At 41.1% G+C, this 15,288-nt stretch overlaps 1 protein-coding gene across 2 annotated transcripts in view; it reads right to left on the bottom strand.

The window, feature by feature from the left end:
* LOC139553807 (prepronociceptin-like) overlaps positions 1-15,060 on the bottom strand; it is a 46,613-nt gene extending 31,553 nt beyond the window's left edge. The window contains exon 1 of one of the 2 annotated variants that reach the window (XM_071366497.1): positions 14,962-15,060. The gene's annotated coding sequence lies outside the window, so the exon portion shown is untranslated. The remainder of the gene's footprint in view (positions 1-14,961) is intronic. The other variant, XM_071366498.1, reaches the window with a different exon arrangement.
* Positions 15,061-15,288: the final 228 nt, after the last annotated feature.

Here is a 15,288-nt window from a genome sequence, read left to right as displayed (position 1 = left end):
TTGCTCACATTGTATATAGACTTATTTTTCTACTGTATTATTGACTGTATGTTTGTTTTACTCCATGTGTAACTCTGTGTTGTTGTATGTGTCGAACTGCTTTGCTTTATCGTGGCCAGGTCGCAATTGTAAATGAGAACTTGTTCTCAACTTGCCTACCTGGTTAAATAAAGGTGAAAAAAAAAAAAAAAAAAATTGTGGAGGCCAGGTCATCTGATGCAGCACTCCATCACTCTCCTTCTTGGTCAAATTGCCCTTACACAGCCTGGAGGTGTGTTCTGGGTCATTGTCCTGTTGCAAAACAAATGATAGTCCCAGATGGGATGGCATTGAATTCTAAATAAATCACAGACAGTGTCACCAGCAAAGCACCCCCACACCATCACATCTCCACCACCTAGCCTACCTGGTTAAATAAAGGTGAAATATATATATATATGTTTTTAAATGCTTCATGGTGGGAACGATCCGTTCACCTACTCTGCGTCTCACAAAGACACGGTGGTTGGAACCAAAAATCTCAAATTTGGACTCATCAGACCAAAGGACAGATTTCCACTGGTCTAATGTCCATTGCTCGTGTTTCATGCCCCAAGCAGATCTCTTCTTCTTATTGGTGTCCTTTAGTAGTGGTTTCTTTGCAGCAATTCGACCATGAAAGCCTGATTCACTCAATCTCCTCTGAACAGTTGATGTTGAGATGTCTGTTATTTTAACTCTTTGAATAATTTCTTTAGGCTGCAATCTGAGGTGCAGTTAACCCTAATGAGCTTATCCTCTGCAGCAAAGGTACCTCTGGGTCTTCTTTTCCTGTGGCAAATTGATCAGAAATACAGTGTAGACATTGTTAATGACTATTGTAGCTGGAAACGGCTGATTTTTAATTGAATATCTACATAGGCGTACCGAGGCCCATTATCAACAACCATCACTCCTGTGTTCCAATGGCACGTTGTGTTAGCTAATCCAAGTTTATAATTTTAAAAGGCTAATTGATCATTAGAAAACCCTTTTGCAATTATGTTAGCGTAGCTGAAAACTGTTGTCCTGATTAAAGAGCATTAAAACTGGCCTTCTTTAGACTAGTTGAGTATCTGGAGCATCAGCACTTGTGGGTTCGATTACAGGCTCAAAATGTCCAGAAACAAAGAACTTTCTTCTGAAACTCGTCAGTCTTTTCTTGTTCTGAGAAATGAAGACTATTCCATGCGAGAAATTGCCAAGAAACTGAAGATCTCGTACAACGCTGTGTGCTACTCCCTTCACAGAACAGCGCAAACTGGCTCTAACCAGAATAGAAAGAGGATTGGGAGACCCCGGTGCACAACTGAGCAAGAGGACAAGTACATTACAGTGTCTAGTTTGAGAAACATACGCCTCACAAGTCCTCAACTGGCAGCTTCATTAAATAGTACCTGCAAAACACGTCTCAACATCAAAAGTGAAGAGGCGACTCCGGGATGTTGGCCTTCTAGACAGAGTTGCAAAGAAAAAGCCCTATCTGAGACTGGCCAATAAAAATAATGGGTGGGTAATAGAACACAGACACTGGACAGAGGAAGATTGGAAAAAGTGTTATCGACAGACTAATCTAAGTTTGAGATGTTCGGATCACAAAGAACATTCGTGAGACGCAGAAAAAATGAAAAGATGCTGGAGGAGTGCTTGAAGCCATCTGTCAAGCATGGTGGAAGCAATGTGATGGTCTGGGGGTGCTTTGGTGGTGGTAAAGTGGGAGATTTGTACAGGGTTAAAGGGATCTTGAAGAAGGAAGGTTATGATTCCATTTTGCAACGCCATGCCATACCCTGAGGATGGCGCTTAATTGGAGCCAATCTCCTTTTATAACAGGACATTGACCCAAAGCACAGCTCCAAACTATGCAATAACTATTTAGGGAAGAAGGAGTCAGCTGGTATTCTGTCTATAATGGAGTGGCCAGCACAGTCACCGGATCTCAAACCTATTGAGTTGTTGTGGGAGCAGCTTGACTGTATGGTACATAAAAAGTGCCCATCAAGCCAATCCAACTTGTGGGAGGTGCTTCAGGAAGCATGGGGGAAATCTCTTCAGTTTACCTCAACAAATTGACAGCTAGAATGCCAAAGGTCTGCAAGGCTGTAATTGCTGCAAATGGAGGATTCTTTGATGAAAGCAGTTTGTAGGACACAATTATTATTTCAATTGAAAATCATTATTTCTAACATCTTGACTATATTTCCTATTCATTTCATGTATGTTGTAAGTGACCCCAAACTTTTGAACGGTAGTGTATATTTTTTAAATATTTAACCTTATTTAACTAGGCAAGTCAGATAAGAACAAATTATTATTTACAATGGCGGCCTACACTGGCCAAACCCGGACGATGCTGGGCCAATTGTGCGCCGCCCTATGGGACTCCCAATCACGGCCGGTTGTGATACAGCCTGGATTCGAAACAGGGTGTCTGTAGTGACAACTCTAACACTGAGATGCAGTGCCTTAGACCGCTGCACCACCCGGGAGCCCCAGGACTAATATGGACTTGGTCTTTTACCAAATAGGGATATCTTCTGTATACCACCCCTACAATGTCACAACACAACTGATTGGCTCAAACGCATTAAGAAGGAAAGAAATTAAAAGGCACACCTGTTAATTGAAATGCATTCCAGGTGACTAACCCTTGAAGCTGGTTGAGAGAATGTCAGAGTGTGCAAAGCTGTCATCAAGGCAAAGGGTGGTTACTTCAAATATAACATATATTTTGATTTGTTTAACGCTTTTTTGGTTACTACATGATTCCATATGTATTATTTCATAGTTTTGATGTCTTCACTATTATTCTGCAATGTAAAAAATAAAATAAAGAAAAACCCTGGAATGAGTAGGGGTGTCCAAACTTTTGACTGGTACTGTATATATATTCTTGTGTATTTTATTTTATTCCTCGTGCTACTATTTAATTTTTAAACTCTGTGTTGTTCAAACTGTGCATTGTTGGCTAGGGCTCGTAAGCAAGCATTTCATGGTAAAATTTACACTAGTTGTATTCGGCGCATGTAAGCAACATTTTCTTAATTTGATTTGATTCATCAAAGTCCTCTGGTGAATCTGACTGCTAGACCTGCTAATAATAACCTAGGAATCCTCCACAGGGTCTGTGTCTCTCCTGACTGTCTGTACCCATTACAGCAGGGGTGGGCAACACCAGTCCTCGGAGGCCAGAGTGGTCACACCTTTCCGCATCCCTAGCAAACACATCTGATTAAATTAATTGCATTCTAAACTGAAGATCATGATTCTTGGAGTCAGGTATGTTAGCTGGGACTGGGTCAAAAGTGTGACACGAATCAGGCCGCTGAGGACTGGAGTTGCCCACCTCTACACTACACTCATCCCTATGAGCAAAAGATGTTAAAAATACTTATTTTTGGTTGAAAATACGTATTATATATTTTAACATCTTGTGCTCACTGGAATAGTAATAGGACCAGTATATTCTTTGATGGAGTAGACAGATCAGTTATAATCACTAATAATGTTGACCATTTCAAATAATAGTAGATTGTAAACACATTGCATCAACTTTACATCCAGTGAGGTGACTGTGGTCTGTGTCAAAAACATTTCAACCTCATGACTTCAATGGTCAAATAAAGAAAAGATAGTAGGATAGAATGGTACTGAGAGGAAATGAATAACCACAACCTTAACCGAGACTGACAGTCACGACGATATACCACACATCAGCCTCATCATCCTCAATACCATACACCTCTAACTCTATCAATAAAATACATCACTATCTTACTCATCTTCTATCACCATCAACAGTATATTATCTGTCCCTTAAATGTCTTCCACCCCGCAAACCCACGTCAATATTGGTCCCACAGCACCACTGATCAATATAGAGATGGATTAATATAAATTTAGAGATTTCCTCCAATGCTTTCACCATCCACGTAATCAATGGCTGGTTAAGGCTAGCAAGGGATACATCTCGATTAATGGGTTTCAACCCATCAGGAGTAACTCTATTAAATGTGTCAGATGAGGAAACTAAGGGTCACATGGCCCGCTCACACACGCACGAATGCAAGCACAAGCACACACACACGCACACGCACACACACACACACACACACACACACACACACACACACACACACACACACACACACACACACACACACACACACACACACACACACACACACACACACACACACACACACACACACACACACATCAGTCATAAGACAGTGACTAGGCCCTTTGATCAGATTGACAACCATGGTGATACAGTACACATCCCAGTCACCCAGCTGGCTGTGGGCAGAGTGTATTATTGTATTTATTAGGGTGTATATTCACCTACCATTGTTGATGGATCAAATGTGACATGTGATTATAACTTTGTCACCAAGCCACAGGCCAACACAGGGACAGCACACAGTCGTCAAAGCTTGTGGCAAATAATTTCCATGTATTCATTACAACTGGCAAGTACATTTTACATTTTTTACTTTGAGCTTTTTCACAATATGAAGACCAAATACATTTTGAATACATTTCAGTACCAGCAGCCCACCTGATTCAAATGTTTCACTAATCCACAAGCACAGGTACAGTTACAATAGGTGGAATGGAAGGGCTCGAGGTCAGGTGTGGGAAACCGATCTATCACAAACCTCACCACATCATCAACTCACACCCCGTTCACACTATCACCAAACCATTCATCATTCACCATCATTGACACCATCATTCTACCATCATTGACACCGTCATTCTACCATCATTGACACCGTCATTCCAACATCCTTGACACCATCATTCCACCGTCATTGGCACATCATTCCACCATCATTAACACCATCATTGACACCATCATTGACACCATCAATGACACCATCATGCCACCATCATTGGCACACCATTCCACCATCATTGACACCATTATTGACATCATCATTGACACCATCATGCCACAATTATTGGCACACCATTCCAACATCATTGACACCATCATTCCACCATCATTAACACCACCATTCCACCATCATTCCACCATCATTGACACAGCATTCCACCATCATTTCACCATCATTGACACCATCATTCCAACATCATTGATAGCATCAGTCACCATCATTCCACCATAATTGACACCATTGTTGACACCATCATTCCACCATCATTGACACCATCTTGACACCGTTATGCCACCATCCTTGACGCCATCATTCCACCATTATTAATACAAAAAATATATTATCTGTGATGTGCTAGATGCATTGTTAAAGATTGATGTAAAAAACATCCACTGGGGCTGATATGCTTGATCCATTGTTGCTGCAGCTCTCTGGCCCCCTGATTGTTGAATCTTTAACACATATGTTTTACCTGACGATTATATCTGGTACTATCCCCAAGGTTTGGAAGGCGGCCCATGTACTCCCCCTTCACAAAGGTGGTGACCTCTGTGACCTAAATAATTACCGCCCTATTTCTAAACTTTCTTGCCTAGCTAAAATATTAGAATCCTTGATTAATTTTCAGCTAAGATCTTTCTTATCTTTGAATGTATTCTAAATGTGCATCAGTCAGGGTTTAGACCAAGTCATAGCTCTATCTTTGCTGCATCCCTAATTTTAAATAATGTGGTTAACTGTATGGACAAAAGGCAACATTGTGCTGCCTCTTCACTGACCTGTCAAAGGCTTTCGATACTGTTGATCACTCACTGCTAATTCAGAGGCTTTCCTCAATTAGCCTAGCTGCATGTAACTGGTTTAAAAATTACTTGACAGATATAAGTCAATGTGTATCTACTGATGGTGTTAAATCAGGTTTCCTGGATATTACGAAAGGTGTACCACAGGGATCAATTCTGGGTCCTGTATTTTTTACAGTTGACATTAACAACTTGTCTGTAAAAACATTTTACCTGCACTTGTATGCCGATGATACTGTTGTGTAGGCTATTGCCCCCAAAGTTGACCAGGCACTATCTGAAATACAGCCTGCCTTCATTGTATTACAGAAAATCTTTATTGACCTGAAATTAGCATTGAATGCAGGTAAAACTAAGTATATGTTGTTCTTTAGAGCGCATAAAAATAACAATGATGATTTAAGCATATGTACTTTAGATCGTGTTCCTGCTTACAAATATCTGGCCATCTGGATAGATGAAAAGCTTTCTTTTAAACATAAGAATGAGTGTGAGTCTTAGTCACAGGCCAGCTCGTGGGAAGTGACAAAGAGCTCTTATAGGACCAAGGCACAAATAATAATATAATAATAATCAATAATTTTGCTTTTTATTTAACCATCTTACATATAAAACCTTATTTGCTCATCGAAAATTGTGAATAACTCACCACAAGTTAATGAGAAGGTTGTGGTTGAAAGGATGCACATAACTCTGTAATGTTGGGTTGTATTGGAGAGAGTCTCAGTCTTAAATCATTTTCCACACACAGTCTGTTGCCTGTATTTAGTTTTCATGCTAGTGAGGGCCGAGAATCCACTCTCACATAGATACATGGTTGCAAAGGGCATCAGTATCTTAACAGAGCGATTTGCCAAGGCATGATAATCTGAGAGCAGCCCAATCCAGAAATCTGTCAGTAGCTTCTGATTAAATAAAAAATTCTCGAACCGCTTGTTGCAATTTTGATGAGGCTCTCTTGTTCAGTGGACTGGAGGCAGGGCATGAAAGGGATAACGAATCCAGTTGTTTGTGTCATCCATTTTGGGAAATTCCCTGCGTAAATGCACACCCAACTCACTCAGGTGCTTCGCTATATCACATTTGACATTGTCCGAAAGCTTGAGTTCATTTGCACACAAAAAAATCATACAATGATGGAAGACCTGTCTGTTGTCCTTGTTAATGCAGACAGAGAAGAGCTCCAACTTCTTAGTCATAGCCTCAATTTTGTCCCACACATTGAATATAGTTGCTGACAGTCCCTGTAATCCTAGAATCAGATCATTCAAGCGAGAAAAAACATCACCCAGATAGGCCAGTTGTATGAGAAACTCGTCATCATGCAAGTGGTCAGACAAGTGCAAATTATAATCAGTAAAGAAAACTTTAAGCTCGTCTCTCAATTAAAAAACGTGTCAATACTTTGCCCCTTGATAACCAGCGCACTTCTGTATGTTGTAAAAGCGTTACATGGTCGCTGCCTATATCATTGCATAGTGCAGAAAATACACAAGAGCAGGTGCCTTGCTTTTTAACAAAGTTAACCATTTTCACTGTAGTGTCCAAAACGTCTTTCAAGCTGTCAGGCATTCCCTTGGCAGCAAGAGCCTCACGGTGGATGCTGCAGTGTACCCAAGTGGCGTCGGAGCAACTGCTTGCACTCACGTTACCTCCCCACTATGTGTCCCTGTCATGGCTTTTGCGCCATCAGTACAGATACCAACATGAGCAGCAGCTTTGTTTGGCTACATACGGACCGTTAGTGGAATTCCTGTGAGAGAATAACGGTTAATGTGATTGAATGTTAACTATTTGACTAGGCTACCTGTATTTGACATTGTGTTGTTATTTCGCTGAACAAAAGATGGTTTAAATGTATTTTTGTCAGTGAAATTAGGCTACTCAGGCGAGAAGAAAAACTCACCCAAATGTATAGCCCCGTTGGAAAATATAAATGGATTGTTTGAAAATGTGAAGAAAAAAATGTGAATCCCATTTTTATTTGGCGTACCCCCAATGGCATTGCGCGTACCCCTGGGAATACCTGCTCTACATAGACATGTCTTATATGTGCAGAAAGCTTAAATTCTTGTTAATCTCACTGCACTGTCCAATTTACAGTAGCTATTATTATTCCACTATCATTAACGCCATCAGGCGCATTTCATCTATCACTAAAAGTTGATGAAGATGAACCCACAATCTGAACGGACCAAGAAATATGGACAAATGACCATACCAAGGTGAGAACATTGTGAACCTGATGTGAAAATCTATCAAGAAACCATAATATAATTATTAACCTAACATAGTAGGTGTAAAAGAAACACCTGAAACTAGATCCCCTACATACTGGTCTTTAGGAGAAGGAAAAAGCTGTCAGGGGAGGTTATCTTCTGCTCTGTTTAAAACTTCTCTAGGGTAGGGGTTAGCATTCGGAATTTTGGATGAAAAGCATGCACAAATAAAACTGCCTGCTACTCGGGCCCAGAAGATATGATATGCATATAACTGGTAGATTTGGATAGAAAACACTCTAAAGTTTCCAAAACTGTTAAAATAGTGTCTGTGAGTATAACATAACTGATTTGGCAGGCGAAAACCTGGGAAAAATCCATTCAGGAAGTAGGATTTTTTGGGGTTTTGTAGTTTTCTATTCAATGCCATTACAGTATCCATTGACTTAGGACTCAAAATGCAGTTCCTATGCCTTCCACTAGATGTCAACAGTCTTTAGAAATTGTTTCAGGCTTGTATTCTGAAAAATGAGGGAGTAAGAGCAGTCTGAATGAGTGGACCCTGCCGTGCCTTTCATGTTTACCTTTTATATTGACGACGTTATTGTCCGGTTGAAATATTATCGATTATTTAGGCTAAAAACAACCTGAGGATTGAATACAAACATCATTTGACATGTTTCTATGAACTTTACGGATACCATTTGGATTTTTTGTCTGCCTGTTGTGACTGCGTTTGAGCCTATGGATTACTGAAGAAAACGTTTTTGGATATAAAGAGAGACTTTATCGAACAAAAGGAACATTTATTGAGTAAATGAATGTCTTCTGAGTGCAACCATATAAAGATCATCAAAGGTAAGTGATTAATTTTATCTCTATTTCTGACTTGTGTAACTCTTCTACTTGGCTGGTTACTGTTTGTAATGATTTGTCTGCTGGGCTATGTTCTCAAATAATCGTAAGGTATGCTTTCGCCGTAAAGCATTTTTTAAATCTGACACCGTGGTTGGATTCACAAGAAGTTCATCTTTAAACCTATGTAAAATATGTTTTGTTTTCTGAATTTTTATAATGAGTATTTCTGTATTTGAATTTGGCGCTCTGCAATCTCACTGGATGTTGGCCAGGAGAGGTTACCCTAGAGAGGTTTTAACCAATCCAGTAAATGTGGAGGAGTAGATGCAGGCTCTTTTTCCATCTCCACTGAAATCTGGAACATCCGGTTGTTAGAGACTAGTCAGAGGCTACATAACTATACACTGTCTTATACAGATGTAGGATCTTAATTTGATCACCCTGTTGCAGGCAAACTTTCCTGCAATGCAGGAACTTTTAGACTTCTAGTGTATTTGAGGTTTCTGAATTGAATTTCCCTTACGAAAAATGTATCAACCCCTACAAAAAATGTCCATTAATTATAATCCACATAATAATTCACATTTCCTGTTGTTGCGGGATTATTTTCCTGCTGTAGCAAACTGGCTCAAATTAAGATCCTACATCTGTATTTAATAATAATAGCATAACACACCTGACTCAGACCTGCAGTGATGCTGTGAAAGGCAGCTGCAGAGTTGATGTGATGTGACACCCGTGATGTGGCAGACAAAGAATACCCCTGTCAGGAATTGAGGGGTAATGGACACAAAGTCCTCACCCACCGCCGTTTCCCCTCCAAACACATCTTGTCGCGTGTCATCCTGTTCAGCTCCTGTTTTATCCAACAAGGAAGAGCCACTTAGGAAAAAAGAAGAACAACGCTTCTTTTCATTATCTGCTTTTCAAGGGAGATTCAGGACTCTTCTCAGTAGGTTGTGTAAATGGGGTGGTGTTCCAGAAGGCACGACGTAATGAAAATGAGCGTTCTTATTGGATGAGTTAATGTTGCATGTCCCTATTTCAGTGTTTTAACACGTTTTCTTCCATTTCGTGCCTATCGAACACATGACCCAGGACACAACTTGTTGGAATGGGTTCTCAATTGGGGCTCTGCGTACTATAGGCTTATGCAAAACATAGAGTTTTTTTATTTTATTTCTCCCTCAATTCATCCGAGATTTGTAAAACGTATCCAGTATGGCATCCATATTAGGAATGCAGTTTGATGACTTTCAAATAGGGATCCCTTTAGTCTTAATGGGTTCTTTTTTCTCGAGCTGAGTGGCTGCCTTCTACTGCCGGTAGTAGTACTATACAACTGATCCACAACTATACGGGAGGGTTTCCAACAACTGTACAACTGTTACAAACTAGCGTAACATACACCATGTCACTGACATAACTCCAGAGTAGAACGTATCTTGGTCCTCTATCTGATGCTGAGGCCCGTTCAAACGGTTGCACAGAAGAACAACAGAGAGCTGATCAAGAGCTAATTTCACAGTTTCCTCAAATCTGTGTCGTGCCGGATGATGAGAGCTTTGAATTATTTTGCCCCCAGGTCTGAGGAGGCCGCATCTAATTGTCTTGAAATCCCTTTAAAATCACATTTACACACTCCTCTCTCTTTCTCTCTCTTTTACACACACACACACACACACACACACACACACACACACACACACACACACACACACACACACACACACACACACACACACACACACACACACACACACACACACACACACACACACACACACACACACACACACACACACACACACACACACACACACACATACACACACACACACACACACATACACAGGCGAGCAAGTTTGTAGGCACGGAGATATGCACACAGGCACACGCACACACGCAGGCGAGCAAACATGCACACGCACACCAGCCAGGTCAGGTCATTGACATGACAATCGGCCACTAGGGGCAATAGTGAGCGATGTTACCTTCAAGTAGGTTTTGGTTTTGTAAGCATCTGCCTCTGATATCAAAGGTCACATGTTCGAATCCTGCAATAGAAAGTTGGTTATGAGATTTGTTTTCAGCCTATCCCAAACCTTAACCCTTACCATAACCACTCTGAGTTAATGCCTAAACTTAACCCTAACCTTAACCTTAACCCTTACCATAACCACTCTGAGTTAATGCCTAAACTTGACCCTAACCTTACAAATTTGAGTTAACGTGTAAACTTAACCTTAAACACTTCAAAATTTGACGTTTGAGAAACATGGAGGAACGTCTAATTCTGACGTGAGACTGTGAGAGCTGGTTGCGCACACACACACACACACACACACTCTTTATCTCTTTCTCTGTGTCTAATCAGAAGACGCAGACTAAGTGGAGAAAACCCTTTCCCTGAGACGATATTATCCGTCTACTGGGTTTCACCCTGGGTCGTCTGTGCACCGTAAAGCTGTAAAAGCCCACTGAGCTAAAGGCTAAGCATTTGCTTAGGGAGCTAACGCAAGCCTAATTTGAAACACAGCGTATATATGGAGTATCTTCTGAGAAAACTAAAAGGCTAATTTGATTGAGTAGATTTCCATTGTGCTCTGAAACCTCTATCTATAATGAAGTTTGACCGATAGCAGCTCCAGTCAATTTGTAGCTTTGAACCTGACCTCTTGGGTCCCTCTGTGCCTTCACCTCTCTCTGGAAACTGCAATATTCACCCCCCGATTAGCCTTTATCTCCCACGGGGCAGCTAGCCATGTACAGCTTAAGCCTATAATCAGTTGAAAGCTAATCCTGATTGACTCCTTTGAACAAACCCAAATTGATATTGATTGATATTCAAAGAAAACCCCCTCCATCAAACCACTGTTCAACCAGGTATGGAATAAGCCTTTAAAATAATCTAGGTAACCAGGTATAGATTACGTTTATAATCAAAGCAAATTAAAAGACAGGAATTAAACTGATCCCGATTAACCCAATATTGGCTTTAGTAAGGAACATTGTATAATTTCTAAAAGAAACCATGTCCATCAAATAGCAGACAATTCTGATTCTATGTCAAATGAATGACAGAGGAACAAAAACTACAGATGTGGGATCTTAATTTGAACCAGTTTTTGAACCTCAAATACACTACAGGTTTTACATTTCCTGCATTGCAGGAATGTTCTCCTGCAACAGGGTGATCACATTAAGATTCTACATCTGTATAGGACCCTGAGCACCTCACTAACACTCTTATATTGAATTAGTTCATTCAGGGTTGGTGCAGTAAGGCTTGTATGTTAACCCACTGCACTGCTAACTGTCTAGGGCTTTCCTCTCATTCACAGCACCAGAATAGCTCTAGGCAGTAAATATAATTCTAGTATGGGAGAGTGGGGTAAATTGAGCCAAAGAGGTAAGTTGAGTCACCCTTGTTTCTGTATGGAAACCATACACAAAATTTATAATTTGACCAAATCTTTTTTGAAATAGGTCATAATTGCATGGAGTCTGTGAAGGAAGAAACCACATGGAAAAAAAGTGGTCAGCAAGTTAGGCCCAAAAAACGGACTTTCACCAAATCAAATGAATGTATTGTGTTAGAGGTTTCATGATGCTTGTATCTAAACCAAAGTAGATAATTGTAAGATTGGTCTATACATCATTTGGGGTCTCTATAAGCTTCAATATGAGGTCCTAAACCAGCATGAAAGTGCATCCTTGAAGCTGTGTGGGCTAATGTAGTCAAAACGTTTGCCTTGGGGTAAGGTGAGACAATTTAAGTATTTCATTCAGTATAGAAATTTGTAGTCGGCTTAACTTACCCTCTCCAGCAGCTTAACCTACCCCAAGGCAAACAAAAAAGTGCCAGGAGATCACTTTTTTTGGACAAGCTATGTTTTCAAAACTGTAATGTCTACATGAATTCATATTATTTCCAGGGATACACAACATCCTGAAATATATGTAGATGTTTGTTAGAAAGAACAATATATTGCCCTTGACGGAGTGATGCTGAATGTATAAAAGGGCTCAACTTACCCCACTCTCCCCTACTGTGAACAAACGATTTATGGACTTCAGCTGTAGATAGCCCCTCATTAAGTGGTGGTGGTGGTCCATTGACAGAACACACAAAGTGAGTCCTGGAAAGCAACAGAAACTGCCCCCGGGCTTTAGCCTAAGTCATGGGCAGCTATGTGGTTAGTTCTCTGCCGTCATCAGATCATCAACAGGAAATTTCTTTGCAGACAGTATTTTGCACCGAAAGCATAAAGATTTAACCTTCTCCCTGGGGTGTTAACTGTGGAAAATAATAGTCTTGCATCGTCTCGGTGGAGATGCATCGATTTAAAGACCAGGGGATCAATAGGAGGATAATGAGAGTGATGGGAGAAATATGCTCCTGTCAAGGGTCAGGACTTTAACTGTGCCACGAGCACCGAGAACAGCGAGAAAGAGCACAGAAAGAGAGAGAGCACAGAAGAGAGCGAAAGAGCACAGAAAGAGAGAGAGAGAGCACAGAAAGAGAGAGCACAGAAAGAGAGAGAGAGCACAGAAAGAGAGAGAGAGCACAGAAAGAGAAAGAGAGCACAGAAAGAGAGAGAGCACAGAAAGAGAGAGAGCACAGAAAGAGAGAGAGCACAGAAAGAGAGAGAGCACAGAGAGAGAGAGAGATCACAGAAAGAGAGAGAGAGAGCACAGAAAGAGAGAGAGAGAGCACAGAAAGAGAGAGAGAGAGCACAGAAAGAGAGAGAGAGAGCACAGAAAGAGAAAGAGAGCACAGAGAGAGAGAGAGAGCACAGAAAGAGCGAGAGAGCACAGAAAGAGAGAGAGCACAGAAAGAGAGAGTGAGCACAGAAAGAGAGAGAAGACAGAGAGAGAGAGAGAGAGAGAGAGAGAGAGAGAGAGAGAGAGAGAGAGAGAGCACAGAAAGAGAGAACACAAGGAGAGAGAGAGCACAGAAAGAGAGAGAGAGCACAGAAAGAGAGAGAGAGCACAGAAAGAGAGAAAGAGCACAGAAAGAGAGAGAAGACAGAGAGAGAGAGCACAGAAAGAGCGAGAGAACACATAGAGGGAGAGAGCACAGAAAGAGAAAAAGAGCACAGAAAGAGCGCGAGAGAGCACAGAGAGAGAGAGAGAGCACAGAAAGAGAGAGAGAGCACAGAAAGAGAGAGAGCACAGAGAGAGAGAGAGAGCACAGAAAGAGAAAGAGAGCACAGAGAGAGAGAGCACAGAAAGAGAGAGAGAGCACAGAAAGAGAGAGAGAGCACAGAAAGAGAGAGAGAGCACAGCAAGAGAGAGAGAGCACAGAGAGAGAGAGAGAGCACAGAAAGAGAGAGAGAGAGCACAGAAAGAGAGAGAGAGCACAGAAAGAGAGAGAGAGAGCACTGAATGAGAAAGAGAGCACAGAAAGAGAGAGAGAGTACAGAGAGAGATAGAGCACAGAAAGAGAAAGAGAAGACAAAGAGAGAGAGCACAGAAAGAGAGAGAGAACACAAAGAGAGAGAGAGAACACAGAAAGAAAAATAGAGCAAATAAAAGAGAAAGAGTGCTCGGTTTAAGCAGTGACTGTGTAGCAGCAGTTACTCTTGTACACATCGCGAAACTCCATGAAGAATATACCATACAACCCAATGAAATCATTATCAAGATAAAATATTGCCATGTTATTTCACATTCTAACTTGATGAATAAAATCCAAAGTAATAGTACTTTCTTCTCCTTAGCAATTTATTGTCCTCTCCTTATGTCTTGATATTGCATCAAATAAATCTGTCTAATCTACCAAATTGTTGCTCACTTACTGTGTGGTTTTTATTTTCCTTTTTAACTCATTTGTTTCAGTGGCATTCTACATGCTTTACCTGTAAATACCTGTAAAAACTCCTGCATACTTCAGCAAGAACCCAGAGAGAAATTCTACATTGCTCAAACTGATAACTAACTAACCCTAAAAACACAAGCCACCCTATAAATAAACCAACCACCAGAAGATAAGCTGCACTAAGCTGTTTGGCAACTTCTCAGGTTTAAAACTGAACCCAAACTCCTTCAGTATCAGCCAGGGAAATGTCCCAGCAACAAATCAAGCCAGGTGAGTTCCCCCCCCCCCCCCACCCCCACCGTAAGCCAAGCCTGAAGGTCTACGGTCAGTCTTACCTGAGTACTATAGAGGAGTTTGGGCGCAGGTCCTTTAAGTGATTTTGGTCTACAGTGCAGCAGCTCTAGTTAGTGTCCTGTCTTCTTTCTCAGTGTATTTCATCTATACAGACAGGCTGTTGCTCAGACCTCTTATAGAGGGGCACACCCCTCCCTTTGGTGCTGCCCCCTGCATCCCCTTTTCACTTTCATCACAGAGAGGAGGGGGATGGAGAGAGTGGAACAAGAGAGGGAGGGGTTGGAGACTTAGAAACAGAGAGCTAGTGAGAGAAAGAGGGGTTGCAGACTTCGAGACAGAAACCTAGTGAAAGAGAGAGGGGTTGGAGA

Source organism: Salvelinus alpinus, chromosome 25, assembly GCF_045679555.1.
Source record: "Salvelinus alpinus chromosome 25, SLU_Salpinus.1, whole genome shotgun sequence".
Taxonomy (NCBI): Eukaryota; Metazoa; Chordata; class Actinopteri; order Salmoniformes; family Salmonidae; genus Salvelinus; species Salvelinus alpinus.
Note: the sequence above shows the minus strand (reverse complement) of the source record. Positions and strands in the feature narration are given on the sequence as shown.